Here is a 9,024-nt window from a genome sequence, read left to right as displayed (position 1 = left end):
TGTGGTCAGCAGCAGCATTTCTAGTCCCACATGTCTCTGTCTTTTACCTTCTGTTGTCCTTCGCTGTTTTGAGTCATCTCCGGTAAGAAACTTTATATATCTCCTTCTTAAAGACACTTTTTTAAAAATAATTTTAACGATCTTTTTTTTTTTTATATATTATTTCATTTTAACTACGAAAGTTGTTTATTTTCTTAACCCCCATGCCCGACCCCCTTATTTTTAGTTGTGTTGTTCATTTCCTTACGCATACGACTCCCCATTCAGCCTTTTATACTTCAGTCGAACTTCTCGATTCTTATCTTTTCTCTTTGCGTTCTCAACAATGTTTTTTTTTTTTTTGTTTTTTTTTTGTTTCTTTCAAATTAGGTACGGGCAAAATGAATGCCGATGCTCAAAATGTATTAACATTTTGACCCCTCCTTTAACTTAATAAATCACCAAAATTAAAGAAATTAACCAATCTTAATGTATTTTTCAGTATTTATCAAATAATGATCGCAGAATATAAGAAACTAATTATTTTTATTAAAATCTTAGTGGAAATTTATTATTTTGTGTAAACAAAAATACCTTTACTAAAGTTATGGTTTTCAGTAGTAAATATAAAACGCAAGAATTTATTTTTGCTTTATTTCTATAAATAAAGCATCGTAATTTGTAACAATAAATGAAATAAAATAATTTTTACAGGAACATTACGAAAAAAAAGCCCCTAATGTCCATATTAATTAATTAATTTGATATAACTCGAAGAAAAATGGATTTCTCGAACTACCGATATTACCATTTAATAAAGCATAGTTTATTTAATATTTTCACACACACAAAAATATAATAGCAAAAAATATGTCTACTTTTTTTTTTAAATTACAGATGTCCCATAATGTTTATGAGCAAGATTTGCTCGAAAGAATGTGAAACTTTCGGCATAACATTATCTTTATATAATGTCGAACAAAAAATTAATTTAAAAACGGGAACATAAAAATAATTAAATTAAAAAATGATAAAAATTGATACAAACGTTCAGAATAGGAATGTATGGATGCACGTCTGGGGGTGGGAAGAAATCTGACACTCCTACCTCCTTTTACTATCATGACTTCATTTTGAAACAGCGTTTCGATTGGCTTAAATTTTGGGCATCTTATAATCATGTTTACAAAATTTTAGTTTGTTGCGTTTTTGGTGATCAATAAATTACTTCCTTTTTTAGGGGTAATTAAGTTATTTTTGCAGAAACAAGGGTTTTTTTTTTAATTATTTAATTGAGTATCTTAGGACTCTACTTTATTAATTATCTTGTAAATAGACCCAAAAAACTAATATTTATCTTTTAAAGGAGTTTTACAATTAATTTATTTAACTTCAAAACTTAGTTGAATTGGTAAGCTCGCCGCGAAAACATTTTTCATAGCTTTTTTTTCACGTGTACAAATATTTTCTTCTTTATGAAATAAACTTTAGTCATTAATCTTTCAAATACCATAAAAAAGTAGTCGGAAACCTACAAAAAATTATGATAAATCGGCTTTCAAAACTTGGTTCTCCTATTTTTGCCCGCACCTAGTGTCAATTAAAAGGGTTTAAAATAGAAACAACTTGGAGAGATAATAACTTCCGGTGAATGCCGGAAAAATATCCAGTAAATAAAATGACGTTTAGTAAATCGTTATTTGTATTTAAAACTAAATATTTTATCATGGTTTATTTTCAGTTTTGTTTTCTGCGAACTTGCTCTTCCGTTCGTCATCTTGAATGTCAAGTTGAGCTTTTAAAGTCAATCACATTTGAAAAACTGTTTCCTTTATAAAAGCAGATAAAGTTAATCGAAAGCAGATTATAAAACAAAAACGTAAGTATTACTACATGAATTTAGTATCGATTTTTGCACATTTGCAGAATACGTTAAAAATGTAAGGGAGATAACTACATTTACTTAGTGAATAATCCTAATGAAAATGTCGATGTATCGATTGTTTTTTTATACTGACTTAAATGTAAAAAAAAAAGTAATTTTATTAATTTTAAATATTTTTAACTAATGTTGTATTTTCGTTTACCAAAGAAAAAAAAACTATAAATCTTAAACGGTTTTTGTTTTAATCTTTTTTCAATTTTCTCAGTGGATTATTATCATTAATCTATGCAGAGAATTAGATTTCATGATATGAGGCAATTACTTTTTCCAAAAGTGGAAATAACTATTTTTTAATATAAATTGAATGTAAAATGAGCGGTACTAGTGCATTTATTGATCCATGCTGAAATAATAATGTTATTTTTAGAAAGCCATTATAAACATAGGAGGGGAGGGTGTTTTGTACCTATTCTGTACTTTAACCTTACAATTGAATAAAAAAAGATATAAAACTTTAATTAAATTTGAAAATACTATTTTAAAAATAGCGCAGATCAATAAGTGAACTAGCACCAAATGAGCACTCACTTTAAGGCTACATGGTGATAATTTTTGGGGGTGGGGCTGCCTGAAAGCCGTTTTGGTAAATTGTTACTTACTTTTGACCTTAACAATCAGATGACGATTTCTATAGGTTTTTTGTATGCTGAAAACGAATATCTCATTAAACTTTGTCACAAACAAGTCGTTTTCCGAATATTATACAATGTAAATAATTGGCCACCAATGATAACATAAGGAATTACACTGCTTAATAATCAGAAAACGTCTTTGTGGCAAAAATATGCATATGCTTACACATACAAAAATGGTCACCACTGATAACATAAGGAATAACACATATTTGTATGCAAATTTTCCTCTTTTTCTGTTTTTTAATGTCCTTGGGTTTTGTTGAAAGATGAAATTAGAAAGAAAACTTTTATCTCCACTCACTAGGTTGCCATAAATTTATAATGAAAAGTGATACCCCACTTTTAAAAAAGTACATTTTTCATATCATGAAAACTATTTCTCTGCACCACTGTTAAAGCATATATTCAGCACCCCCAGAAAACTTTTAAAAGTGGTAATCATAAAAATTTCTTTGGGGGAAGGGGGAGGTTGAGGAAATTACTTTTTTAAAAAGTGGGGATCAGTTTTCTATATAAATTTAATGTAAAATAAGCACCCACTTTCTGGCCATATGGTGATAATTTGTTTTATTTCTTTTTTTGACCTGCCTTAAAGCCGTTTTGGTAACTTCTTATTTACTTTCCACCATAACACTCTTTTTTAACATGACAACATTTATAGGTTTTCGGGTATGCTGAAAACAAATATCCCATTTAAATGTGTTGCAAACAAGTACATATCTGGATATTAAACATTGTAATTGTTATTAGTGGTGGCCAATTCAGTATGCACTTGCACATACAGAATTGGCCACCACTGATAATATAAGGAATTACATTGCTTAATATTTGGAAAACTACTTGTTTGCGGCAAACATATGTGTGCACTTGACCAAAACAACAAACCTTACAAATAACTTTGACTAAATTAAAAATAATCATGATTCTTAAATAAATTACAATATTAAGGTTCTGGATTGTTTTGTATTATTTAGATTATTAAGACTACTGTTCTCATCTTGAGTGTTATTTATTGTGCAAACATTGTAAAAATAACATTTAATATGAGAACAATAGTCCAAATAATCCAAATGATACGAACAAATCAGAATATGTTTTTTTCTTTACATGTATTTTTTACATGCTGAAAACTTGTTTTTATTTTTTTTCTTACAATAATGAAGATTCCATAATTACTTACCAGATTGTGATAGGACACTTTAACTTTAATTCTCTTTTGAAAAGTGAAGATAGATGACATAAAATTAAATTATTTTGTATTAGTGTGTGCGTGTGTGTGTGTGTGTGCTTTAAAGGATTGACAATGTAACAAAAGAAAAGAAAAGGCTAAATTGACAAAACACAGTTAGTTTTATGGTTGGTAAGTTCTCTCAAAAATACATTCAACAAACCTTAGAATTAACTTAATAAAAAAATAATATTGATCTTTAAACAAATTATAATATTACGGTTTTGAAGTTTTTAGATGAGGAATGATTCTTTGTATTATTTAGATTATTAAAACTACTGTTCTCATCTTGAGTGTTATTTATTGTGCAAACATTGTAAAAGTAACACTTAAGAACAAAACAATAGTCCAAATAATACAAATGATATGAGCAAATTACATGTTTTTTCTTTACATGTATTTTTATATGTTGAAAACTTGTTTTTGTTTTTCCAGCAATAATGGAGATTCCATAATTACTGGATTGTGATATGACCCTTTAATTTTAATTCTGTTTTGAAAATTGAAGATGACATACAATTAAATTATTTTGTATTTTGGGGACATTAAATTTGATAGATGAAAAAGAAATTATTATAAATGGGGCTTTCAGAAGTAGATGTTTTGAATTTGTGTATGGAAAATATAACTCTTTTGGCTAGCATGTGTGTATGCTTCATAGAATTGGCAATGTAACAAAAGAAAAGGTTTAAATGACAAAACCCAATTAGTTTTATGGTTGGTAAGCTATCATACATCATTATATTACAAGAACGTTTGTTTGTGCATAATTAACATGACAACATTTATAGGTTTTCGGGTATGCTGAAAACAAATAAATAAAAAAAAGGGTTTCATTCAAAATTCTCTACATATTTTTTAGTTCAAGAAAAAGGTTCCAAGGTTTCACAAAATAGACCTGAATAAGATCGGAGGTTACAGAAACGTTGTTGTGAAAATGACACTGAAGATAAGAACAATATTCTGAAGAATCCAAATAATATGAATAATCAATCGTCATCTCTAAAATGAAGAAACGTAATTCTTTTTAATTAAATATTTGAACATAGAAACACATTAATTTTGTTGACTGACCAGTATTGCATCAAACTATACTAATTTTCTTTTTTTGAATTTCATTAATAAAAGATGTTTTTGATATTTTTAATAAAAATCAACATAATTCAAGTTAATCACATGAAATATATTTTTTTAAAATTTATTTTATATTTCCAGAATTTGCAAAAATGAAAAGAAATTAATAAATGGACGAGAAGGAACTTTCCTCATTGGTGATTTAAAATCATTCTTCATATGAATTTTCTAAAGTTACAAGTTACTATCATTGCATTACATAGCAAACATGGGAGACAAATCGCATTATTGTGAAGTATGTGGTTCTTCTTTTGCACAGAAGTCAACTTTGTTTAATCATATTAAAACACATACGGGAGACAAACCACATTCTTGTGAAGTATGTGGTTTTTCTTTTGCACAGAAGCCACATTTGTTGCGTCATATGAAAACACATACAGGAGACAAACCACATTCTTGTGTAGTATGTGGTTCTTCTTTTACACAGAAGTCAAATTTGTTGTGTCATATGAACACACATACGGGAGACAAACCACATTCTTGTAAAGTATGTGGTTCTTCTTTTGCACAGAAGTCAACTTTGTTTAATCATATTAAAACACATACGGGAGACAAACCACATTCTTGTGAAGTATGTGGTTCTTCTTTTGCACAGAAGTCAACTTTGTTTAATCATATTAAAACACATACGGGAGACAAACCACATTCTTGTGAAGTATGTGGTTTTTCTTTTGCACAGAAGCCACATTTGTTGCGTCATATGAAAACACATACAGGAGACAAACCACATTCTTGTGTAGTATGTGGTTCTTCTTTTGCACGGAAGTCAACTTTGTTTAACCATATTAAAACACATACGGGAGACAAACAACATTCTGGTGAAGTATGTGGTTCTTCTTTTACACGGAAGTCACATTTGTTGAGTCATATGAACACACATACGGGAGACAAACCATATTCTTGTGAAGTATGTGGTTCTTCTTTTGCACAGAAGTCAAATTTGTTATGTCATATGAAGATACATTCAGGAGACAAACCACATTCTTGTGAAGTATGTGGTTCTTCTTTTGCACTGAAGTACAGTTTGTTGCGTCATATGAAAACACACACGGGAGGGAAACCACATTCTTAAGTATGTGGTTCCTTTTTTGCAGAGAAGTTAAATTTGTTGGATCATATGAAAACACATACAGGAGAGAAACCACATTCTTGTGCAGTATGTGGTTTTTTCTTTTGTACGGAAATCACAGTTGTTGAATCATATGAAAACACATATGGGCGACAAACCACGTTCATGTGAAGTATGCGGTTCTTCTTTTGCACAGAAGTCGCATTTGTTGTGTCATATTAAAACACATACGGGAAACAAACCACATTCTTGTGAATATGAGGTTCCATTTTTGCACAGAATTCGCATTTGTTTATTCACATGTGAACACATAAAACGGAGCTATAAAACCCGACATTGTAATATGGGACAAGAAGGAGAAGGAAGCAACCTTATTGGAAGTTAGTGTCCCGAATGATGCTGGGTTAAACAGAGCTGAGAGGGAAAAGATTACTAAATACCAGGGTCTTATGTATGACATGAAAAGAAACTGGAACCGTAAGAAGATCTCTATCATTCCAGTAATTATAGGAGCAACCGGACTTATGAAAAAGAATTTTACAAACTATCTTACAAATATACCAGGTAAACCAAGTGCAAAGGAGATTCAAACAATTGCACTTAAAGGGACGGTTAGAATCTTAAAAAGATCTCTCGGTTGGAGTGTCTAAAATAGCAGGTGTATGTTTGGCATCTGGTAGGATGCCCCATCCCTGGCTTAAACAAAATGATAAGAAAAATGAAAAAATAGAGAAAAATATCTCCACTAGAAAACAACTGTAAGAACCTTAATAGCCAATGAAGTAGCAAATCCTAAGGACATGTACCAAAACAGTTGGAAATAAGTCATTCACTCTTCGCTATGATTATGAAATTCCTACAGCTACATACCTAGAAAATGTGGCTATTAAGCCTGACATAGTGATATGGGACAAGAAGTAGAATGTGGCAAACTTAGTTGAAGTAATCATTCCTAATGATGCTGACCTTAATAGCAATCATACCTCTCATTATAGGATTAACCAGGCTAATGAAAAAGAATTTAAAAAAATATCTGGCCAATATGCCGAGTGAATCATGTGCAAAATAAATACAAGCAATAGAAATATGAAAACTTCGGAAAATGATAAAGTCATGTTTATGACCTTTTGTTGATGTTGTAAGTCCAATATTTCGCGAAAAATGGCTTAATCATGCTAGTTTTTCAGTTTGTAGTGTTTTGTTTTTTTTTCTTCATTTTGTTGATAAAGAGGAAGTAAGTCCTGGAGATGAATTTTAAAAGTACGAGCTGACGTTTTTGACGTGTGCATTCGTGCCAGTTTCGAGCAGGAATATGAAATAAGAAAATAGTTGCACACTATTTTAAGACACTTGTTTTGAATTGAAATTCGAATATTTTGAAAACTTTAGGTGTCAAGAAAATGATAAAATCATTTTTATGTCCTTTTGTTGGTGTTGTAAGTCCAATATTTCGCTAAAAATAGCTTCATCAGGTAGTTAGTCAGTTCGTAGCTTTTTTTCTTCATTTTGTTATAGAAACTGGAGCGAACACACCCTTACTTCCTCTATAACACATATATATAGAGTTAAATGCGACCTTCATGTAGGGAGCCCATTGATTTCTGAGAACTTCGATTGATCAAAATGTAAACAAAAGAGAGGAATATATGAAAGATACTAACTGGTTTAATAAAAAATCTTAAATATTTACACACAATTCCTAGTAAACCAAACTTGTGTAAAGAAACTTTCATTCTTTCAAGTAAAAACGTGAGAAACGAATATGATACTTTGATTATGTTTATAATTTTCTTATAAAAGCAAAGTTTTTATTCTCATGTAAATCTTTAAAACCAACCAAAAGAACTGAGGTCATGTCTTAACAGTTTTTACTTTTAATTTTAAATTTAATATATTTCAATAAAACGACTATATTGAGTTTTCATTTTTAAATATCTAATTCATGTGTAAGCCTTTTATCACTGTTGTTTTCATATATAAATTTATTGTGAAAATGTTTTTAAATACGATTGACGTTCAATAAGTAATGACCCTGATTTACTACCATTTGTCTGATCTAGTAGAAATTTTGCATATGCAATGATTTATATTCTCATGTGGCAAATTTCAACTCTGGACTAATTGTTTTTCTGATTTCCAAGTGTTTGAAATTAGTTAAGTGTGAAATGGAGCCTGTCAAGTGTCATGCAGTAATCAGTTGTCTTATTTGAAATCACGCTCACCACAGGAATCTCTTGATGAAATTAAAAGAAATGTCACATATTCTTTTAAAACGTTGCCATTGTGAATTCCAATATGTCATGAAATCTGTAACAGCAGCACCTAGATTTGGTTGCCATCCATCTGTCATGGATGAGGCAACTGTCAGCCATTTCGTGGCAACCTTTTTTGAAGATCCAGGCTTAACTATTTGCAAGATCGACCAAAAGAACATGACTAGTGTAAGGTCTCTAGAAACTATCTGATGCATTCATAGGTTGCTGACAACTTTCCAAAAGCAAAACCACATTGATTACGGTACTGTACCGAAGAAGTATTCAGTCTGTATGTCTTAAACCGGTATTCACAATTTATTACGTTTGAATTTTCAGAAAAATATATGAAATATATCAAAATCAAGAGCCAAGACCAGATCAGGAAATATTCCCACTGCAAGATATCACTCTGATTCACAACACACATCATTTGAGATCAGAAGCACAGACATATATGAAATCCTTTCCCATGCACTTTGCATCACCTTGCACCATCCGATATTCACCTCTTGAAGCCAAAAATTTGATTTTGAAAGGAAAGCATATTCAAGAAGATGCAGCTTGATGTTTTATGTAAAACATGCGAGAAATGTGTAATTCTGTGATGTTCTTATCTAGAAAAAATAATAACTGTGTCATTTTTCCGTGTTCTACTTATATTAAAAATTAGACTGTGGCATTATTATTTACTGTTGCAGCATCGTAATTAATTGTAATTCTGTGATGTTCTTATCTATTAATATATTAATTAAGGATATCGAAAAAAATCAACAATAATA

General features: G+C 30.2%; 1 long non-coding RNA gene across 1 annotated transcript; it reads left to right on the top strand.

The window, feature by feature from the left end:
* Nucleotides 1–7,908, top strand: LOC145270837 (uncharacterized). Its single transcript, XR_013865591.1, has 3 exons — nucleotides 1–82; nucleotides 1,721–1,858; nucleotides 5,003–7,908. It is a non-coding gene; the product is annotated as an uncharacterized LOC145270837 (long non-coding RNA).
* The last annotated feature ends 1,116 nt before the right edge of the window (nucleotides 7,909–9,024 follow it).

Source organism: Euprymna scolopes, chromosome 46 (genome assembly GCF_053919585.1).
Source record: "Euprymna scolopes isolate OS-2025 chromosome 46, ASM5391958v1, whole genome shotgun sequence".
Lineage (NCBI taxonomy): Eukaryota > Metazoa > Mollusca > Cephalopoda > Sepiida > Sepiolidae > Euprymna > Euprymna scolopes.
Note: the sequence above shows the minus strand (reverse complement) of the source record. Positions and strands in the feature narration are given on the sequence as shown.